The sequence below is a fragment of the Zea mays genome, chromosome 9, assembly GCF_902167145.1.
Source record: "Zea mays cultivar B73 chromosome 9, Zm-B73-REFERENCE-NAM-5.0, whole genome shotgun sequence".
Classification (NCBI taxonomy): Eukaryota; Viridiplantae; Streptophyta; class Magnoliopsida; order Poales; family Poaceae; genus Zea; species Zea mays.
Window position 1 is genome coordinate 153,355,741 of NC_050104.1, and position 6,000 is coordinate 153,361,740.

Sequence of the window (6,000 nt, forward strand, 5' to 3'; positions counted from 1 at the left end):
CTACAACATTTTGATTAGGACGTGGAACCAAATGCCATACCTCGTTCCTAGTGAAGTTGTTGAGCTCCTCTAGCATCGCCACCACCCAATCCGAATCTTGAAGAGCTTCCTCTACCCTGTGTGGCTCAATAGAGGAAACAAAAGAGTAATGCTCACAAAAATGTGCAACACGAGATCTAGTGGTTACCCCCTTATGAATGTCGCCGATGATGGTGTCGACGGGGTGATCTCGTTGAATTGCTTGGTGGACTCTTGGGTGTGGCGGCCTTGGTTCTTCATCCTCCTTGTCTTGATTATTTGCATCTCCCCCTTGATCATTGTCGTCATCTTGAGGTGGCTCATTTGCTTGATCTTCTACTTCATCAACTTGAGCTTCATCCTCATTTTGAGTTGGTGGAGATGCTTGCGTGGAGGAGGATGGTTGATCTTGTGTATTTGGAGGCTCTTCGGATTCCTTAGGACACACATCCCCAATGGACATGTTCCTTAGCGCGATGCATGGAGCCTCTTCATCACCTATCTCATCAAGATCAACTTGCTCTACTTGAGAGCATTTAGTCTCATCAAACACAACGTCACAAGAAACTTCAACTTGTCCAGAGGACTTGTTAAAGACTCTATATGCCCTTGTGTTTGAATCATATCCTAGTAAAAAGCCTTCTACCGTCTTAGGAGCAAATTTAGATTTTCTACCTCTTTTAACAAGAATAAAGCATTTGCTACCAAAGACTCTAAAATATGAAATGTTGGGCTTTTTACCGGTAAGGAGTTCATATGATGTCTTCTTGAGGATTCGGTGTAGATACAACCGGTTGATGGCGTAGCAGGCGGTGTTGACTGCCTCGGCCCAAAATCGATCCGATGTCTTGTACTCATCAAGCATGGTTCTTGCCATATCCAATAGAGTTCTATTCTTCCTCTCCACTACACCATTTTGTTGAGGCGTGTAGGGAGAAGAAAACCCATGCTTGATGCCCTCCTCCTCAAGGAAGCCTTCAATTTGAGAGTTCTTGAACTCCGTCCCGTTGTCGCTTCTAATTTTCTTGATCCTTAAGCCGAACTCGTTTTGAGCCCGTCTCAAGAATCCCTTTAAGGTCTCTTGGGTATGAGATTTTTCCTTTAAAAAGAATACCCAAGTGAAGCGAGAATAATCATCCACAATAACTAGACTGTACTTACTCCCGCCGATGCTTATGTAAGCAATCGGGTCGAATAGATCCATGTGTAGGAGCTCAGTGGCCTATCGGTCGTCATGATGTTCTTGTGTGGATGATGAGCACCAACTTGCTTCCCTGCTTGGCATGCGCTACAAATCCTGTCTTTCTCAAAATGAACATTTGTTAATCCTAAAATGTGCTCTCCCTTTAGAAGCTTATGAAGATTCTTCATCCCAACATGGGCTAGTCGGCGGTGCCAGAGCCAACCCATGTTAGTCTTAGCAATTAAGCAAGTGTCGAGTTCAGCTCTATCAAAATCTACCAAGTATAGCTGACCCTCTAACACTCCCTTAAATGTTATTGAATCATCACTTCTTCTAAAGACAGTGACACCTACATCAGTGAAAAGACAGTTGTAACCCATTTGACATAATTGCGAAACGGAAAGCAAATTGTAATCTAAAGAATCTACAAGAAAAACATTGGAAATGGAATGGTCAGGTGATATAGCAATTTTACCCAATCCTTTGACCAAACCTTGGTTTCCATCCTCGAATGTGATAGCTCGTTGGGGATCTTGGTTTTTCTCATAGGAGGAGAACATTTTCTTCTCTCATGTCATGTGGTTTGTGCACCCGCTATCGATGATCCAACTTGAGCCCCCGGATGCATAAACCTACAAAACAAGTTTAGTTCTTGACTTTAGGTACCCAAATGGTTTTGGGTCCTTTGACATTAGACACAAGAACTTTGGGTACCCAAACACAAGTTTTTGACCCCTTGTGCTTGCCCCCAACATATTTGGCAACTACCTTGCTGGATTTGTTAGTTAACACATAAGATGCATCAAAAGTTTTAAATGAAACTAGGAAAAGGAGCGCCCTATCGGGCGCTATAGCATTCGTGTGGGAACATTTAGTTAGTGCAATAACAATTCCAGTTAGACTTAAGGTACAATGCTAACCTTCAGTTAGCACAAGTATATAAAAGCACCTCCAGCTAGACTTAAGGTACAGAAATAACTCCAAATAAAAGTAAACAACCATAAGTGAGGCATGGAATCAAATACATTTTTGGGCCAATAAAAGATGCTGGTTGCACAGATACTTAGAGAACACAGTTTGCAGCCTTAGGATATAGAGTCAAAAGGTCTTAACAGCAGGTGGTTGCTATATAAAAGAGAGGATTTTTTTCTGCCTGCACATAATACAAGTTGTGAAGGCCTAACATCAGGAGAGGAGACGAAGGTCACATGCACGATCTTAAACGAGATGCATTGGCGTTGGCTAGCAGCTCTTGAAAACGTAGCACCATGATCCAAGCTAGCCTGAGATACTTTCAAATAACATTATGAAAACATATACTGATCAAAAGATATACAAAATATTGAGCACGTTTTGTTAGGCAATAGACGTATATCCATATTATAAATGTAGGACTCCTATATGTTATAGGAAAAAAGACCGAGATTCTATAGCATGGGTTCATTAGAACACACGTTCGTGGCGGTTGATTTGAACAAAAAAATTGCATTTTTCTCCAAATAGCCACAATACAAATTAGTAAAAGGAAAAAAGACTGAAATGTTTTGAATCATATTGATCCTATCACTTAACCAAAGCAAGAAACATAACGTAGATGACTGTAACAACCACCATTAAACGGAGCATCTTATAAATAAACCACCCCCATGTATATTGTAGTCTATAGTTCTATACATATATAGTCCCAGAAGTACACTATAAGAGGGGCAAATGCTTTTAGGCATGACGCATTGATGAAACAATGTTTAAGAAGTAGTAGGCATAAGAACATGCTAGCTGAGAATATTCTCTCGGTAGCCGCAAAAAATTGCACAGTGCAGCCACCTGAAAAAGAAAACATAGAAAAAATTGAGTTGACATTCTTTTGCCACCTGATTATCATGTACAACTTGAAGTATATATAATTTGGAACGGGTAGAGTAGCCAGTTCTTCATTCAATGAATAACAAAATTATGCTTCTTATGCTTGAGCATATAGATAGATCCCTTCAGAGTCACACACACATAACTAAGTTGTTGCTCGCATTGCATTCAACTGCAGGCCTTGCACATATCAAGGCAAATTAAGACCCAGATCAAAACAAAAGATAAACAAACTAATACAATACTACTACTACAACAATGGGAAGATAGCCCTTCAAATGACACCTTTCAACCAAACAGTTTAAATGGATGGTTGGCTTCTTGCTCGCTCATGCCTTGCAACCACAACCACAACCATGGCCATAAACACCCATGCACTGCACTGCACTGCATATGACACCTTTCAATTGGCATGCATGGATGGGCGCATGTGTGCAAGCTTTTTTCTGTCCTGATGGGCTGGAAGAATTTCAGCAAGTCATCTAATTCTTTCACCACGACCTGGATCTAGGTCAGGCAGACATGCCCCCTTCCAAGATGCTTGCTGTTACCATGCTCCAATGATTCACCATTTTTGCCACATTGCCCAAAACCCGGTGGCTGCTGAGTTCCCCTCTACAGGGCCAGAAATTACAATGGGTTAAAGCTTCACACACTGCCTGCTGTAGTTAGCTCCCCTTTTATAATAACAAGATGTAATCCAGGGTTCGGGGCTCGAAAAGTCCACCCAACACATTATAACATAATTTCATGAGTGAAGAAACAAGAACCATACCTGCTCCCTTAATGGTTCTATTTGCTCCTCCTCGACCTGCATAACCTGCGAATCTGTCTCTACGATGCAAGCCTACATATCGGGGCAAATGAAAGCATCAAAATCAGTTGCTGAAGTAATCAAAACCAAGTATGCGCATAGGATAGCTCAAAATCCTTAAAGAATGAACCCGATTCTGAGCATCACCGAGACATTTCAGCATTTACCCCCTTACCTGTTTCCTGTCCCTGGACATCGTTGCGAACTCTCGGTTCTTGATCATGAGCTTCTACCATTGCATGACGGCGCGGTCCGTGGGATCCAGAAGGGCTCGCTTCCTGCATCTCCTCATGTCGCCCACTCCCCCCACCACGCTCCCTGCCACATCTCCATCACCATCAGGGAACCCCAACGCCATGTTCCCCTCCATCACCACCGCCCTAGCGCAGGAATCCCTGGCAAGGAAATCCTCCAGCGTCATCTCTGCGGCACTGTCAGCGTCAGAGCTGGCAGCGGGGATGGGGGAGGGAGGATGGGCGTGGAGAGCCCTCCAGCGGTGGAGATCTCCTTCCACACCCCCGACATTCGCTGGACCGCAACCTCCAAATCTACCTGGGAAGGATCCGCCGGGCCGGGGCTGACGCTGGCGGCGGCAGCGTTGACGGTCTCGAGGTCGTAGATGTTATAGATGATGTCGTCCATGTTCATGGATATGATGCTGCTATTCCTAAATTGCGCGAGGTTCGAGGACGAGCCGACCTCGGTGTGCTACTGCGGGGACGACGACGCCATCACCTGTGATGAGGCGGAGGCGACTGAGAGCGATGTGCGGGTTGGGCGGGCACACGCCGCAACGAGAGTGTGTGGGGAGCATGTTGAGCGCAAGCAGGGCGAGATCCAGGTGGCACAAGAATGAGAGCAGGCTGGTGGTGACGAGGGCTTGGAAGGAGAGGAGCGGTGTGCTCGGGGAGGAAGAAGACTCCTATCCGGTTCACTAATTGGAAAACGGAGCAGAGGGGGGACCCGCACCATCACTCGGCACGACCGCGCCCATGCCTTCCTGTAGTGTGCGTAGTGGACGAGCGCGAGCGACATGCAGCTTTTTGCAGCCAGAAATCCATCGTTTCACGCCACTGAGGTACGTCGAGCCCGCCAAACGCGGAGGGGCGTCCAAAAGGGGTGGAGTTTTAATTACTCCGATGCTATGCTCATTTGATGCATTAGGAGTTTTCTTCTTAGGCAACTTAGCATGGGTTGGTTGCCTAGAACTAGATGTCTCACCCTTATACATAAAAGCATAATTAGGGCCAGAGTGAGACTTCCTAGAGTGAATTCTCCTAATTTTGCTCTCAGGATAACCGGCAGGGTACAAAATGTAACCCTCGTTATCCTGAGGCATGGGAGCCTTGCCCTTAACAAAATTGGACAATTTATTAGGAGGGGCATTAAGTTTGACATTGTCCCCCTTTTGGAAGCCAATACCATCCTTGATGCCAGGGCGTCTCCCATTATAAAGCACACTACGAGCAAATTTAAATTTTTCATTTTCAAGTTCATGCTCGACAATTTTAGCATCTAGTTTAGCTATATGATCATTTTGTTGTTTAATTAAAGCCATGTGATCATGTATAGCATTAATATCAATATCTCTACATCTAGTGCAAATAGAAGTATGTTCAGTGGTAGATGTAGATGGTTTGCAAGATTTTAATTCTACAACCTTAGCATCAAAATCTTTAGTCTTAGCAAGCAATTTTTCATTTTCATCTCTAAGGCTAGCAAGAGAAATGTTCAATTCTTCAATCTTAGCAAGCAAATCATCATTATCATTTCTAGGATTGGGAATTGAAACATTCCAAACATTTGAATCAACCTTAGCTAACAAATTAGCATTTTCATTTCTAAGGTTGTCAATAGTCTCATGGCAAGTGCTTAGCTCACTAGATAGTTTTTCACATTTTTCTACTTCTAGAGCGTAAGCATTTTTAACCTTAACATGCTTCTTGTTTTCTTTAATAAGGAAGTCCTCTTGGGAGTCCAAGAGATCATCCTTTTCATGGATAGCACTAATCAATTCATTTAATTTTTCCTTTTGTTGCATGTTTAGGTTGGCAAAAAGGGTACGCAAATTATCCTCCTCATCACTAGCATTATCATCACTAGAGGACTCATATTTAGTGGA

The 6,000-nt window shown here is 43.6% G+C and overlaps 1 pseudogene; it reads right to left on the reverse strand.

The window, feature by feature from the left end:
- Positions 1-2,726: 2,726 nt before the first annotated feature.
- LOC103639441 (bZIP transcription factor 12-like) lies at positions 2,727-4,885 on the reverse strand (annotated as a pseudogene).
- Positions 4,886-6,000: the final 1,115 nt, after the last annotated feature.